The sequence below is a fragment of the Grampus griseus genome (assembly GCF_964374135.1).
Source record: "Grampus griseus genome assembly, chromosome: 3".
Lineage (NCBI taxonomy): Eukaryota > Metazoa > Chordata > Mammalia > Artiodactyla > Delphinidae > Grampus > Grampus griseus.
The window spans coordinates 168,517,979-168,535,228 of record NC_139019.1 but is presented as its reverse complement, the minus strand read 5'-3'; the positions used below and the strand labels follow the sequence as shown (position 1 = coordinate 168,535,228).

The window sequence follows — 17,250 nt, the reverse complement described above, 5'->3', positions numbered from 1 at the left end:
ATCAAGGTGTCGCCAGGGCTGGTTCCTGCTAGAAGGGAGAACCCACGTCTTGCGTTTTCCAGCTTCAAGAGGCTCCCTGCATTCCTTGACTCCTGGCCCCTTACGCCACCTTCACAGCCAGCAATGGCAGGTCAAGTCCTTCTCACACTGCCTCTCTCTGTTTCTCCCCTTCCTGCCTCCCTCTTCCATATTTAAGGCTTACATTGGGCCCACCTGGACCCTCTCTCTCTTAAAGTCTCTTAAAGGAAGACCAGCAACCTTCATGCCATCGACAACCTTAATTCCTCTTTGCCATGCGATAGGGATTTGCTGAGTTGTGGGAATTACAAATTTCACCCTCCTGGGCCTCCCCAATCCTCTTCACAGCCTCCACGAAGGAGAAAACACCACGGTACCCATTGCCCAGATCAGAACACTGAGGCCCCCGGAGATTGAACAGCTTGCCCACGGTCCCCTTAAGGCTCCTAAATTCCAAAAACTGGAATCTGAACCCAGGCGTGTGTGATTGCCAAGCCCGTGCCTCCTTCAACGATGCTGTTTGTAACCACAGCTGTGGTCCGTCATTGCTATTATTAGGGTTATCATTCGGTGAGTGCCTGCCATGCCTGCACCAGCCTACAGGGTTCACGCTGACCCTCTAGAGAAGGGAGTTACAAAGCTGAGCACAGAGGCACAGGGAGATTGAAGGGCACTCCAAGGTCACTCAGTGGGTGGCAAAGCCAGAACGTAAGCCCAAGTCCTCCTGGCTACAGACCACTGTCGTCCCCACCTCTGGGGAGAAAGCTATTGCCTAACAGAGGCCACAGAGGACCCAGCTAGGGTTTTCTGGCAGCACCAGGGGCTCACTAAGCCCTTTCTCTTTCTGGCAGAGGCTGGGGCAGCAGCAGTCAGGGGGGAAGCAAGCCAAGTGCTGAGTCTGCAACGTGACATGCCTCCGCGAAAGCCACCAGCCACGTGGCCACAGAGGCCCACAGCTCTGGGGATGATCAATCTCCCCCCATCCCTCTCGCTGGCTGCCACCCTCCTACCTCCACCCTGGCGCCCTCTGTCTCTCCCTCTCCCGGTCTCTGCCCAGCTTCCTGCATCCTGGGGGAGGCATCGTTCCAAGACCACCCAGGGAAGGAAGGGCAGCCCCCCATCATGGAAACGCTTAGAGGCAGGATTCACCAGTTGGAGAGAGAGTAGAGGGTAGGGGCACAAGTCATGGGGTCCACGGACCAGGTCCCCACTTCAGCTCCTCCTCTAATGCTGGGCCAGCTAATTCATCTTGCTAGCCTCAGTTTCCTTGTCTGCAAAATGGGTTTGAGAAAAAGAATCTACACTGTAGGACTGACGTGAGGGTTATGTTAACTATGACAAGCACTTTGGATATTGACAGTAGATAAATCCTGTGTGAGGCCAGAGGAGATTTCAAGGTAGTCTGGGAAGGCTTCCTGGAAGGGGCAACATTTGATTTGGGCCTTAAAATATGAGGAGAATTTGGAGGGACTGGCAGAAGGGAGAGGGAAGATCTGGTGGGTAGATGAAAGAGTTGGGACTTTGCTACAGGTAATAGGGAGCCATAGAAAGTTCTCCAGCAGGATGGTGAGAGCATCAGTCCAGCTATGATTTTTAGGGCGATGAGCCCAGCAGCAGGTCAGGGTGGGTCTAAAGACCTAACCTCCAAAGCAGAGCCCATCAGGCTTCCCTCATCCCCCCACTGGGGTGCCTGGGACTGGGCAGTGATTCAGGCACCTGAAGTGGAGGAAGAAGATAAACACATGGGTGCTCATAAGGGGAAACCAAGGCACAGAGAGGGTTACTAACTTGCCCAGAGCCACAGGACAGGCAAGTTCCAGGGCTGGGATTTGAACCCAGGCAGTCTGGCTCCAGCCAAAAAAGTTCTGCAGTTGCCCCCAGGACCTCAGAATGTGACTGTATTTGGAGACAGGGTCTTTATACAGGTAATTAAGTTAAAATGAGGTCATTAGGGCGGCCCCTAAACCAATATGACTGGTGTCCTTATAAGAAGAGATTAGGACACAGACACACACAGAGGGAGAGCATGTAAGGACACAGGGAGAAGACAGCCGTCTGCAAGCCAAGGAGAAGAAACCAATCCTGCCAACACCTTGTCTCAGACTTGTCTCCAGCCTCCAGAAGTGTGAGAAAATAAATTTCTGTTGTTGAAGTCCCCCAGTCTGTGGTACTTTGTTATGGCGGCCCCAGAAAACTCATACACTGCCCATGTCTCCAATAGTTAGGGCTCTTTGGTCTGAAAATGACAAAACAAAACAAACAAACACTTGATTTGGATTGGCTTAAGCAAAAAGCCAATATATAACAAAATATATAGCTTCAGGCACAGTTTGATCCAGGTGCTCAAATCATGACAAGATCATCTGCTTTCCTATTAGTTCCATTCACACGGAGGTGCTTCCCACATGGCGACCAGAGAGCTCCTAAGAAGACCAGGTTCTTATAAGCTCAGCAACCCCTGAGGAAAAGAGTATCATTTGTCCCCCTAAATCCAGCTAATTGTTCAGGAGTTCACTCTGATTGGGCTAACTTGGGTCATGGTGGGTGGCCCTGAGCCAATCACTGAAGCCAGAGGTTCAGAATCCTGATTGGCCAGCCCTGGGTGTTTTTTGATTGGGCTCCCCCAGAAAGAGACCCTGAGGCAAGGATGGGGGGATTACTGTGTAGGCCACTGTGACCCACTGGGGGCCTCTAGGACACTGTGTAGAGCATGCCTTGGAGTTTTCTCAACAGAAGCAAAAGGGAGCTGCCGTATTTATCCACCAACTTCCCATCTGTAAAGGCTGAGGGCTGCAATAACTCTCCTGTCTTCCGGTTTGGCCTGCCTGTGGCTAAGTGAGCTCCAACAGTCTTAAAAAATACTTTCAGAGAAATGGTTTCAGGTGTTCACAGGAAGTAGGCTTTGCATGAAGTGAGCCCAAGAGGATATCCATGGGGCTGCTGCACTGGGTCGCAGCCCCCCTCCACGGAGCCCTGCCTGAACTTCATGAACCAAAAGCAAGACAGGGGAGGCCCCCCCACAGGAAAATCCAAGGCACTGTTCCAGAAGAAGAAAGGATGCAGAAGACGCTAAAAAGCCAAAAATGGTCTAACTGAAGCCAGTTTTCCTTCATTCTTCCCATGAATCTCTATGTTCCCACTGAATGCACTTTTACATTTCCCTTAAATTTTCCAAGACCCTCGAGCCCCTTATCAGTCCAAAGGGACTCTCAAACATTAGACAGAGGAGCAGGGGACGGGATGTATGGGGCCATTCCCGCTGTTACTCCTGTGACTTCCGTAAGGTGTCATTGTGGAACAACGGTCTTGCACAGCCTTGTCTGTTTTTCCCTTGCGTGTCCTAAGCCAGACAGATCCTTGCACGGTCCCCAGTGGAACCCCAACTTGGGTCCCCAAGGTTAGAGCCGAATGGCTGACACTCATGAATCCGTTCAGGCCTCAATCACCAAGCTAGACACTTGGACAGGGGAAATGACACACCAGACACACCAGGACAGGGGAAATGAATGAAGCAGGACTTCCAGCCCCCGTCACACTCTGTATTAGAACCAACCAGTTTCTTCCCCCAACCCCCCTCCCACTTCCGTTATAACTAAGTCCCCACTGGGACACCACTGAGTATCCTTTTCTGCCTTTACATCTCCCTCGGGGCCACCTCAACCCATCAGAGTGAACCACAGAAGGGAAGGAAAAGGAACATCAATCCCATCGCTCCCAAGAATTCCACCTCAGGAATTCCCTGGTGGTCCAGTGGTTAGGACTCAGTGCTTTCACTGCTGTGCACCTGGGTTTGATCCCTGCTCGGGGAACTAAAATACCGCAAGCCAAGCTGCATGGCCAAAGTTAAAAAAAAAAAAAAAAAAGAGCTCCACCTCATTGCCACTGGCCCACTCTGCACACCGAGGAGTTTGGGGAGAGATGTATCAGTCAGCTATTGCTGCATAACAAGTTGCCACAAATGCAGCAGAGTAAACCAACACTCCTTTATTATTTCACAGTTTCTGAGGGTCAAGAGTCCAGGCACAGCTTAGCTGGCCCTGTACTCCAGGGTTCCTTCCCTGCAAGATGTCAGCTGAGGCCACAGTCATCTCCAGGTTTGACTGGAACCTGGAGCAGGGTCTGTTTCCAAGTTCAAGAGGCCTTGCAGGCTTCTGCTCACTCTCCCAGAGCCCAGCTGCCATGCAAATAACCCCAGGCTGGTCTGCCAGAAGAGCATCCCTGCTCTTCATGGAAGAAATCCATGGAAGAAAGCCCAGTTGTCCCATCCAACGGCCAGCTGACCCCCAAACGAGGGAACCCAGCCAAGATTTGCAGAGCTGCCTGCAACCCCAAGTTGAGTGCAGAGGCAGGAATGAGCCTGGTTGAGATTAGAAGAATCACCTAGCTAATCTGCAGACTCGTGAACCAAAATAAATACTTAGTGCTTTCAGCCATTAGATTGGGGGCTGGTTTCACAGATCCAATCTGATACAGCATCATCATCACCATTCCCCCATGACTATGGGCATCCACTTAAATACGAATAAAACTAGGAGGAACCATTCAACTGACTCTCCCTAAATAAAGAAGTTCTACTTCACAGAGCTTAGCTGTCTCGACTCTACAAAGGAAATGTGGCTGGCAGCTTCTCCTGATTAAAACATGTGAAGTTCCACTTCGCCAGGCATCACAATACCCTCCTTTTCCGTCCACCTTCCCAGGGAGGCTCAGGAGGGAGGAGATGCTCTTCCAGGCTTGCAGGCTGGACCAGGGGCTGGTCAGGGGCTCTCAGGACCCTTTGGCTGCCCTAAATGGGACCCCTCCCTGCCATCCTAGTCCGGGGCGCTTGCTACAGAGATTCCCTAAGGATCTGTTGGTCTTTTCTTTCCAACACCCCAGACCCTCTCAAGACGAAGGAAGAGGGACTTCCTGGGGGTCCAGTAGTCGAGACTCCGTGTTTCCACTGCAGGGGACACGGGTTCAATCCCTGGTCAGGGAACTGAGATTCTGCATGCCATGTGGTGCAGCCAAAAAAATAAAGTCTATTACGTTAAAGAAGAAAGAGAAGGAGAAGAAGAATCCATGCGAGGTGGAGGATGACAGAACTGGCTCCGGGAAGCCTCAGACCCCAGCACTGGCAGACCGGGAACAACACAAGCAGTGTTCCAAACTTCGCTGTGACCTTGAACTTGTCACTGTCCAGAAACACTCGGTAAATAGGTGATATCTCCTGACCACTCCCCTGACCCATCCCTAAGTCCCCTGGACCTCTTCCAAGATCTGGCCACTGACAGCACTGCTGAGACCTGGCCCCAGCAAGTCCATTCTCATTGGTCAATGCCACAGCCATACCTGTAGCTAAATATAGTTACTATCACCCCAAAAAGCAAGAGTTCTCAGCTGAATAGCTCGGTGATCAAGGGCAGAAACTCTAGAATTAGACCCATGTATAAACCTTAGAAAAAGTGAAAGAAGTAAATAAAGGATGGAACGATGATCCTTCCACACCACGAAGTCCTATGCAACTGTACAAAAGAATGAGGACTCCCACGGAAGGATCGCCAAGATACTTTAAGATTAAAAAGCAAGAGTAGTGGATACAGAGTTTCTGTTTGGGGTGATCAAAACAAAAACACATTTCGGTGGCTGGATGGTGGTGGTGACTGCACAGCAATGTGAATTATGTAAAGCCACTCAGCTGCGCACTTAACCATGGTTCAGATGGTAAATTTTATGTCAGGGATGTCTGGCCACAATTGAAAAATCAGGGTGGGGGGCAGAGGTAAAGGTTTTGTCTCTCAAAACCTTTGGGACCCCATCCTGTGTCTGTCACCCTGCAGCCCCTCACGGTAGGCTTAGAAGTATCAGGAGCCAGTTTAGAGAAACTGAGACCCAGAGAGGGTGGGGAGTTGCCCAGAACCACACAGTAAGGAGGACGCGTGGCCAGAACATAAGAAACTCCAACGGAACCCGAATGCATAAGACAGTCCCACGCAACCCTCTCCAGGGAGTGGTTGATTTTGCTTAAGCTTCTAGGGGGGCGGCGGGGAGGCCAAATGAGAAGGAAGTTGTTTTTTCCTTGTGGGAGCCGTGGGAATCCCTCCCTGGGGAGAGGTGCTGGCTGGTGAGGACATCCCTGGTAAGTCTCCGATCACAAGATTAGGTGATTTCATTATTGTCTGCGAAGCCCTCGGGAGGGTTGGCGCTTACAGATAATTACCCGTGATACAGGGCGCTGGAGTCATCAAGGAAGGTTGAGCCCGCTCGGAAGATGGGGCCAAGGTGTTGGGGCCAGGAAGGTGCTTGAAAACGGCCCCATCCATCACCTTCAGGCAGAGGAAGGGGCTCAAGGAGACAGAGAAGGGGGAACCCGTCCAAGGTCACACAGCCAGACAGAGGCAACATACTCCGTCATAGCCACCCAAACCAGAGTCAGGTCACGTCCCCCCTCTGCCCACAGCCCTCCAGGGCTCCCACCTCCCTCGGGTTAAAGCCCAAGTCCTCCCCGTGGGCCACAAGGCCCTGCACGACCTGCCCTCACCTCCTCCCTCTGTCCCCCGGCTCCCTCCAGCCCAGCCTCCGGCACCTAGCAAACGCTCAGAAAAAAATGAAAGGACCCAATAAAGAATAAATGGGCAACTGGAGCACATCTGGGCTCTGAAAGGAACTTCTAGCCCACAGCCTCTGCCTGGACTCCTCTCTGGATGAGGAGCTCACTACGTCCCAAGGCTCCCACTTCATCTCTGAGCTGTTCTGGTCATCAGCAAGGTCCTCTGCAAAATCTGGGCTGAGTTTTGTGCCCTAGAGTGTGTGTGTGTGTGTTTTGAGGGATGGGGGAGTGACATGAGGTCATGAGCAGAAATTCTGGAATCTTTGCAGGATGGTCACTGTTTTGAATCCTTGGAAAGCCTTCCCCTAAAGCCCTGGGGGTGAAGTTGGTCCAGACTGACTCTCTCTCTCACACACACACAGAATTTGTCTGTCTCTATTTATCTCTCTCCTTTTCTCTTTTTTGTCTCTGTTTCCGTCTCTGGATCCCCGTGCTGCTCAAAATCACCCAGATACACAGATACCGAAGCAGCTTCTCAGCCCCGAAAGAAAATTGCCAGCCGCCCCAGCAGCAGAATAATTGAACCGGTGGGCGGCCAGGATTGAATCAAGTGCGAGGGGGTGAAGGGGGGAAGCTGGGGCAGGGCTGTGGCGGACGAGCTTAGCTCTGGGCAGTGGGAGTGCAGCCATGTGGGCTGGAGAGGGGCCATGAAATCTCACGAGCAAGCCTGGTCCCCCCCAAAACCACTGGCCCCCCCAGACAATCTGAGCCCTGCAGAAAGAGCTAGAGGTCTGTGTCTAGGTACCCCCTCAACACACAGAGCCTGCTGAATCCTCAGAGCCACTTGGCAGGGCTGGGATGGGGGGTTTCACCCAGGTCCACTGCCAGGGGCAGCCCACCCCCATCAAAGCCAGGTTCATTACCGTTCATTCATTCATCCACAGATTTTCTCATCCCCACCCACGCACCTATGCTTCTATCCACCCACCCACCCAGCCAGCCATCCTCCCATCCCCCAACCTAAATGCCCCACTCACCCACCCACCCATGCAGCCATCCATTCCCCCACCCAACACCCAACCCACAGGTCAACCACTCAACAAGCACTTATTAAGCTCCTGCAGAGCTCTCCTTTCTGTGCTGGGTCCTGGAGACACCGGGATAAAAATGACAGCCAAGGCCCCTGCTCAGCTGGGGAGATTAGCGTCTAGCTGGGAAGAGAAATGTTAACAGACAGTTGAACAAACCACTCCATCACGGAAATGGTGACAGTTCCTGAAGCCATGCCCAGGCTGCCCTGGGATATAGGATAGGGGTGTGGGGCTGGGGATGAGACTAATTAGGTTGGGGGGCCACGGAAAGGCTTCCAGGGGGAAGAATGTGACAGGCAGAGGGAACAGCATAAGCAATGGAGAGGCCGATGTCCAGTGTCTGGTTCAAGGGCAGGGCATGTGAAGTTGACCCTGGACAGGAAGTAGGGACACTGGATGAGAAGTAGGTCGGAGGGAAGTTGCTGACTGCAGAGAAAGGGCTCTTGGGGCTTGTCCAGTGCAGATGGGCAGGACTCAAAAATAGGGGACAGGAGGGACTTCCCTGGTGGCGCAGTGGTTAAAAATCCGCCTGCCAATGCAGGGGACAGGGGTTTGAGCCCTGCCGGGAAGATCTCACATGCCATGGAGCAACGAAGCAGGTGCGCCACAACTACTGAGCCTGCGCTCTAGAGCCCGTGAGCCACAACTACTGAGCCCATGTACCACAACTACTGAAGCCCGTGCGCCTAGAGCCTGTGCTCAGCAACAAGAGAAGCCATCGCAATGAGAAGCCCGCGCACCGCAATGAAGAGTAGCCACTGCTCGCTGCAACTAGAGAAAGCCCGCACGCGGCAACGAAGACCCAACGCAGCCAAAAATAAATTAATTATTTTGAAAAAAAGTAGGGGTGAGGAGGGACTTCCCTGGTGGCACAGTGGTTAAGAATCCGCCTGCCAATGCAGGGGACATAGGTTTGAGCCCTGGTCCGGGAAGATCCCACATGCCATGGAGCAACTAAGCAGGTGTGCCACAACTACTGAGCCTACGCTCTAGAACCTGCGAGCCACAACTACTGAAGCCTGCGTGCCTAGAACCTGGGCTCTGCAACAAGAGAAGCCACCGCAATGAGAAGCCTGCGTACTGCAACGAAGAGTAGCCCCCCGCTTGCTGCAACTAGAGAAAGCCTGTGCGCAACCAGACCCAACACAGCCAAAAATAAATAAATATTTTTTTTTTAAAGAAAGAAACTTATTAAAAAAAAATAGGGGACATAAATGGGACTTCCCTGGCGGCCCAGTGGTTAAGACTCCACGCTTCCACTGCAAGGGGTGCTGCTTCCATCCCTGGTTGGGGAACTAAGATCTCACATGCTGAGCAGTGCGGCTAAAACATTTTTTTAAAAAATAAAGATAAAAATAGGGGACAAGGGGCTTCCTTGTCCCCTAGAGAAAGCCTGTGCGCAACGAAGACCCAACGCAGCCAAAAATAAATTTAAAAAAAAATAGGGGACAGGAAGGCAAAGGAGATGAGAAGGCACAGCCAGAGAGGTGAGAGAGAAGCCAGGGGTGGTGGAATCCCAAAGCCACTTTGCCCAGATTGAGAACTTAAGGTCCAGGGATCATGGAGTCCCACCTTCCGCCCAGGCTCCACCAATAACTGCTATGTCCCTTCCTAGCGTTGGACAGTCACAGAGGCCCTGAGGATCGCTGAGGGAGACCTTCAATAGCTGCTTTCTCATCCCAGCCCCACCAGCCCTCACTGGCCAAGCCACACACCTAATCTAGCAGCCTCCACGGTCTCATCTGTGAAATGGGTACATTTCAGCCACTGCACCAGGCTATGGGAAAGTGCTGAGGTCAAGATGACCCCAGCTAGAAGTTATTGTGTCCTCTACACCATGATTAGCATGGCCTCCTTGCTCCTGCATCATTCATTCATTCATTCAACAAATATATATTGAGTACCCAAACACTGTTCTGGGTACTGGGGATACAGCTATGAACAAAACAGACACGGTTCCTCTGTCCTCAAGGTGCTGATATTAAAGTAAAGTAAGACTTGGACTTCCCTGGCGGTCCAGTGGTTAAGACTCGCGCATCCACTGCAGGGGGCACAGGTTTGATCACTGGTCGGGGAATTAAGATCCCTCATGCCATGCAGCGCACCCAAAAAAAAAAAAAAAAAAAAGGAGAGTAACACACCAATGACTAATCCAATTTCAGGAAGCAGTAAGAATTCTAAAGCAGGGAAAGGGGACAGAAATGGTCGCGGGGAGATGCCTTATCTCTGGAGTAGGCAGGGAAGGCTTCCCTGAGGAGGTGACATGTGAGCTGAGACTGTGTGGGGAAGTGTGAGACTGGCCAAGAGTTTTGGCAAAAGCATTCCAGACAGCAGGAATAGCAAGTGCAAGGGCCCTGAGGCAGGACCAGGTTTGGCATTTTAAGAATCAGCTCCGTTTTTGTGGCTGGAGTGAAGGGAGGGAGAGGGAATGGGATCCATGACCCCTGATCACCCATCCCTGGCACAGTTTGCTTCTCCTCCATTGTGATCCATACCGTGTGCCATGCTATACATTTTTTATATTTATCTTGCCTGTTTTCTCTCTCTCCAACTGTTAGCTTTATAAAGATGGGGACTTCTTTCCTTCTGGGCTCCCTGTTCCCTGCTCCGCTTCCAGAGCCTAGAACAGTCCCAGACACTCAATGTGAGATTGTGAATGAATGAATGAATGAACAGGCATCATTCCCATTGGAAGGGCCAGATGGGAAGGCAATTAGAGGCTCCGTCCACTTCAAGAGGCCCCTTTAGGAGGTCAGAGCTGAGAGATGTGGGGTCAGAGCCTCCCTCCATTACTGAGATTCTAATTAACTCCGGGGCCGAGAGGGTCACCCTGCTCAGAGGAATTATAGATAAGTTTCCATCCTAGTGTTTGAGCAGCGGCTCTAACGGGGCGGACAGCGGCTCTTTCTCTCCCCGGACCAGCCAGCTGGCCACGGAGGCAGGCGCCGAACGAGGTCATTTGCATAGGCAGGTAATTGGTTTTGCAAATAAATCTGGTTCTTGAAATTTGTAGATTAGCAATAATATGTCTCCAGATGAGAGAGAAAGGTCATGGATGAATAAAACAACAATTAAACTTTCAGGAGATTATTAAACTAAACAGAAACCTGGCACGGGGCGGCCAAGGGAATAGGGAGCGAGGCGGGGAAGGTGGAAGGGGTCTGGGGTGGGCGGCCTGCAGCCTGGAGCGGCTAACTGACTCCCTCGACTTCCTGCCTCGTGGGAGCACATTCTGTATGTCAGGCTCTGGGCACAGTGGGATACAGCCAGGATAGTTATCAGGATCCCATGTCCCAGTAGAGAAAACTGAGGTCCAAGGCTGCGCAAGGCAGGATTCAATCCCAAGACCAGCTTTGCACTGTCCCAGGTGGCAGTGAGCCTCATCTCACAGTGGAAAGGAAGAGAGAGGGTGGACCACTCCTCTGCTGCCTCTTGGCTGTGTGACGAGGACCATCCCTACCATCCCTTCCCCCGACCTGTGCCTCAGTCTTTCCACACCTCTAAAATTGGGGCTGAGAGAATTTTATGTGTGATTTTTAATTTGCAAATATTGTTGTACTTGTGTGGGCAATTAAATGTGGCACAGCTGCTAATGGACCGGGCACTGTGCCTGGAATGATGGGGGTGCCCCTCTGGTCATCCTGGGCTCCTGGCTGCAAGCAACAATCATGTGCTGCAGGAAACATAAGCAGAACTGAAATTTATAGATAACTCTCCGGGTGGAAGGGAAAGTTGGAGAAAGAGGGTCCGTCAGATAGAGAGGAAACGGAAACTCGGCAGGTGACACAACCGTATTTTGCCACCCACTAGCTTGTGACCTTGGGTGAATCACCTTTCCTCCTCGAGACCTCAGTTTCCAGAGCTCTAAAAGAGGGAATCATTGTGCCTGCTTTATTTATTCAATGTAGTCATTCAAAATATTTCCTGAGCCCTGAATGAGCACCAGGCACTGTCCTAGGCACCAGGAATGCAGCTGCAAGCGAAACAGGCAGAAATCTATGCCCTGGTTGAGCTCAAAGCCTAATGAGGGAGACAGGCAATGAGCAAATAAATCAGTAAAGTCTATAGGGCTTTACAGAGTGCTAAGTGCTAGAAAGGAAATTAGGGCAGGGAAGGCATTGGGAAGGAACAACAATTGAGGAGGGAGGGCAGGTTGCAATTTTAAACAAGATGTTCAAGGAAAGCCTTTGAGAAGGTGAGATTTAAGCAGAAATCTGAATGGGGGGGAGGGAGGGAGAGACCTGGGGGAAGAGCATTCCAAGCAGAGGGAACAGCACATGCAAAGGCCCTGGGGCAGGACTGTGCCTGGCTGGCATGTTGGAGGAACAGCGATATCTGTGTGTCTGGAGCACAGTAAGTGAGGGGGACAGAGGGAGGAGGTGAGGGCAGGGAGGGAAAGGGGGCGGGTCCTGAAGGTCTCCTTGTCCAAAGGGCATCTCCCTGCTAGGGTTGCCTCAACAGTGACAAATGTTCACTCCTTCTTCCCAACCCATTTGGTGGAAGAGGTTATGGGCTGGTACCCAAATTTCATGCTCTATTTTCTCCTTTAGAACTAGAACCTAGGGCTTCCCTGGTGGCACAGTGGTTGAGAATCTGCCTGCTAATGCAGGGGACACGGGTTCGAGCCCTGGTCTGGGAGGATCCCACATGCCGCGGAGCAACTAGGCCTGTGAGCCACAACTACTGATCCTGCGCATCTGGAGCCTGTGCTCCACAACAAGAGAGGCCGCGATAGTGAGAGCCCCGTGCACCGTGATGAAGAGTGGCCCCCGCTTGCCACAACTAGAGAAAGCCCTCGCACAGAAACGAAGACCCAACACAGCAAAAATAAATTAATTAATTAATAAACTCCTACCCCAAAATAAAATAAAAAAATAAATAAATAAAAAGAAATAGAACCTGCCCAGGTAAAGACTACATTTCCCAGCTGCCCTTGAAGCTCAATGTGACCATCTGATTATGTGATGGACAATAGGATGTGAGCATAAATGATGCCTGTAAGTTCCAGGTTGTAACCTCAGAAGACAAGGATAGGCCCTCCTCTACCCCTTCTCCCCTTCCCCCTCTGCCCTCATCTGGAAGGTGGCTGTGATGGCAGGGGCTAGAGCAGCCATTACGTTCCAAAAGATGGAAGCTTGGCTGAGGAGGTAGAACACCAATAGAAGCCTGGATCCCTAGTGATTGTGGAGCCACCACTGCAACCTGGGCTGATGCCCAGACTGTGCGGACAGGCATCATTTAAGCCATGGTTTCCTCTTTTAAGTCATAGTCATGGTTCCATAGATCTCAAATAATCACAAGTTTTGAGCACTGTCACTACCCACATTGCATTCCCCAGACTTCCTCTCTTCTCTGCTAACACTCCTCTGCTGCAAATTGCCCTTCACTCCCCCTCCTCCTCCCGATTTCCCTCTGACTCTGCTCTTGGCCTCACTGCTCTTGCTACAACCAAGCTATGCCATAACAAATGAGCCACCTTGTGGCCAGCCTGAAAACTGTCTTTCTTGGCTCTGGAAATCCTGCCCATCTGAGGCTGCCCACTGGCTCTCCAATAGACTTAGTTTTATTCCAAGATATTTTCATGGATGTCTATCTTCCCCCACATCCTCCTCCCCTTCTATCTCCCTCTCTCTTCCAAATTATGGCAACGCCACCAGAGCTTTTGACCTCTAAGTCCCATGTGTATGGCAATTTTGTAAGGCAAAAGGAGACCAGGGGCTTCCCTGGTGGTTCAGTGGCTGGGAGTCCGCCTGCCGATGCAGGGGACATGGGTTCGTGCCCTGGTCCAAGAAGATCCCACATGCCGCGGAGCGGCTGGGCCCGTGAGCCATGGCCGCTGAGCCTGTGCGTCCAGAGCCTGTGCTCCGCAGCGGGAGAGGCCACAGCAGTGAGAGGCCTGCGTACCGCAAAAAAAAAAAAAAAAAAAAGGAAAGAAAAAGGAGACCAGAGAGTGTGAGTGACCTGGCTGGGTCACACAGCCTGGATATCCTGTCCAAAGGAAACAGAAGAGTGAGAGAGGATGGACCACTGACCTTCTGGCCTGGGAAGAGAGGACAGTGGGAACCCACTGAGTTGTTCACCCAGGAAACGCCTCTATCAGAGCTGGCTAATCTCATTCCCCCATTTATTCCACAAACACTTACCGGGCAACTGCTGTGTGCCAGGTCCTATTTCAGATACCGGGACCAAAACACGCTCATCCTCTCTCCCTCTCAGCACTCACAGGTTAGTGTCAGAGCTGTGATGGAGGAGCTCAGAAGAGGCCCCTGAGCTGGGCTGGAGCCTCAGGCTTCCTGGAGGAGGTGATGCGTAAGCTGAGATCTGAAAGATGAACAGGGGAAGGCAGGGTGACCCACATGAAGGAAACAGCAGAAACAAAGGCTCAGAGTCGGGGTGTGCTGGGTTTGAGTCCCTGGGAGCATCCAGAGCAGGGGAAGATAAAGTCAGGGAGGCAATGGGGGTGAAAGGCTGGGGACTTCAGGCCAAGGGCAATGGGGAGCCAAGGAAGGATTCAGAGCAGGGGAGGAGTGAAATCTGATTTGCCTTTGACGAAGGTCCCAGGGAGGAGGGCCAGGAGGGGCCAAGCCCGGCGGCCGGTCCAGGCCGGAGGGGATGCAGGACCGGCCGCCCCTCCCCCACCACATCCCCCAGCAGCCTTGCTACACCCGGACTCGAGCAGGAAGGAGAGCCGGGAGGGGGTACCTGGCAGCCAAAAGCCCAGCGGCTAATGAACCCGGTGCTGCGCGGGCTATTTTTAGCAGCCGCTCCTCTGGACGCCTAATCGCTCTGGCCGGTTCCAGCCTGGCTGCCATGGAAACGCACAGCGCCGCAGCGGGGAGCTCGGTCCCAGATCCCGGACTGCGCTGCCCGCCCCCAGCCGCGGTCCAGGACGCTGGCGCTGCCACCGCCGGGAGGGGCCCTGCCTGCCCTCCCGCACCGCCGCTGTGTGACCCGGGGACACCTCTGCCCGTCCCTGGGCCTTCGAGGGTGAGGGGGTCAGCGCGGGCTCTGGAGGCTGAGCCCCAGGTTCAAATGCCCGCTGAGCCAGCGGTGCGAGGCGCGACCTCAGGCTTATCTTGCAACCTTGGCTTCTCATGTTTAAAACGGGTCCCCCCTCATATGACTGCGGGGACTGGGATGCCTGGAGCTTGAAGCTCAGCGCCTGGCCCCAGTGCCTTCAGCAACGCATTGAGCACCTATGTATGCCAAGCATTGCCCTAAGCTTTCCGTGCATTCATTTTATGTATTTAATCCAGAGACATTTTGTAGATTGCCTTTTTTTTTTTTTTTTTTTTTTTGCGGTACGCGGGCCTCTCACTGCTGTGGCCTCTCCCGTTGTGGAGCACAGGTTCCGGACACGCAGGCTCAGCGGCCATGGCTCACGGGCCCAGCCGCTCCGCGGCACGTGGGATCCTCCCGGACCGGGGCACGAACCCGTGTCCCCTGCATCGGCAGGCGATCTCTCGACCACTGCGCCACCAGGGAAGCCCCTAGATTGCCTTTTGCAGATGGGGCCAGTTGCTACAGAGAGGTTAAGTGGTCTGCCTAAGGTTACACAGCATGCACGTGCTGGAGCCAGGATTTGAACCCAGGCCAGTTGGCTCTGGAATTCCAGTGCTAAACCACTCGTCGAAATGCACATATATTTAAACTGGAATGTGGAGGGGGTCGTGCTTATCCCCCAAGGAAGGCTTCATGAATGGTGGCTTCTCAAGCAGTGGGGGGACCTGGTTTCACCACCAACCTCGCTGGATGGGAAGCCAGGGGTGAGAGGCTTCACTCTCCCAGGGGACAAATGGGGACACTGTGGCACAGGCGGGGGCAGCAGGTGGTCGGATGCTGAGCCCTGGAGCCCAGGTGTCTCCCACCCACCGGGAAGAGATTTTTTGGAGGATTGTGGGCATGTGGCCCAGGGCAGCCTGCCAGCGACTGACACCCAAAGCTATTTCGGGCCATGTAGCTCAGACAAGTTGTTGGGGATTGGCTGGGTGTCAGGAAGGAGGTGTCCAAGCTGGGGAGGGGAGAACAAAGCCCCGACCTGGGCCAGGACAGGGGGATGAAGTGGGGGAGCGGGAAAGTGGACAAGGGCATGCCGCCTGGCCTCTCCATGCTTCAGTGTCCCCATCTGTAAACTAGGCATTGACCATCACAATCCCCACCTCCTAGGGGCTGTCAGGATGATCAGATCATACAGTGCAGGGTCCCATCCATCTGTATTTAATATTTGGATGTCTTCTTCCATGTGGATTTTTTTTTACATTGGTTTGGATTCTTTTTTTTTTAAGATTTATTATTTATTTATTTATTTAATTTTATTTATTTTTGGCTGCATCGGGTCTTAGTTGCAGTACGCGGGACCTTCGTTGAGGCATGTGGGATCTTTTGTTGTGGCGCATGGGCTTCTCTCTAGTTGTGGCTTTTCTCTTCTCTAGTTGTGGTGCACAGGCTCCAGGGCACGTGGGCTCTGTAGTTGTGGCACATGGGCCTAGTTGCTCCACAGCATGTGGGATCTTAGTTCCCTGACCAGGGATCGAACCCACGTCCCCTGCATTGTAAGGCGGATTCTTTACCAATGGACCACAGGGAAGTCCCAGTTTGGATTCTTTAAAATATGACAACCTTAGAAATGCATTCAAATATACAGTAGGTACAGGCAAATACTATTTGACTCCACTTATACAAGGTACGTAGAATAGTCAAATTCACAGTCAGAAAGTACATTGGTAGGGCTTCCCTGGTGGCGCAGTGGTTAAGAATCTGCCTGCCAATGCAGGGTACATGGGTTTGAGCCCTGGTCTGGGAAGATCCCACATGCCGCGGAACAACTAAACCCACGCGCTACAACTACTGAGACTGCTCTCTAGAGCCCGTGAGCCACAACTACTGAAGCCCAAGTGCCTAGAGCCTGTGCACCACAACGAAGAGTAGCCCCCGCTCTCCGCTACTAGAGAAAGCCCTCACGCAGCAAGGAAGACCCAACACAGCCAAAAATAAATTAATTAGTTTTTTTTAAAAAAAAGAAAATACATTGGTGGGTGTGGGGGGGAGGAGAATGGGAACAGTGTTTCACGGGGACAGAGTTTCAGTTTAGAAAAGTGAAAAACTCGGGAGATGGGTGATGGTGAGAGTTGCACAACAATGTGAATGTACTTAGTGCCACTGAACTGTACGGTTAAATATGGTTAAAATAATATGTTTTATATTATGTGATTTTTACCACCATAAAAAAACATTTTAAAAATATGACTTAAAATGGTATTTACCTCTTTGGCTGCATCTGTGGGCGCCTCCTCAAGTTTTGCATCGGAGGCGAGCGAGGCGTTAGTCTCCGTCCGGTGACAATCGTGCAAGTTGCTCAGAACTGTTCCGGGCATACGGTAAGCACCCAAGGACACCGGCAAAGACTGTGGCTAACGTTTACGGAGGGCCGAATGCTACAAACAGTGCGGAAGGTCACGTGATCTCAGCGTGGGTTATTACCTATCGTTAGGTACCAGCTGGCTCTGTCCTGGGACCTTAGGCTTTGGTGGGTCCACCTGGAAGGTGATGTAACAGCCTGTAGCAACCCAGATAGTAGTATCAATCCTGATCCGTGGGACTGAAGGAGGAGGG

General features: G+C 52.2%; 1 long non-coding RNA gene across 1 annotated transcript in view; it reads right to left on the bottom strand.

Moving 5' to 3' along the window:
* Positions 1-17,029, bottom strand: part of LOC309820305 — a 37,839-nt gene extending 20,810 nt beyond the window's left edge. Inside the window, exons 1-2 of the long non-coding RNA XR_014296499.1 lie at positions 16,902-17,029; positions 13,782-13,959 (exon numbers count right to left, since the gene is read on the bottom strand). This is a non-coding gene — a long non-coding RNA (uncharacterized lncRNA). The remainder of the gene's footprint in view (positions 1-13,781; positions 13,960-16,901) is intronic.
* Positions 17,030-17,250: the final 221 nt, after the last annotated feature.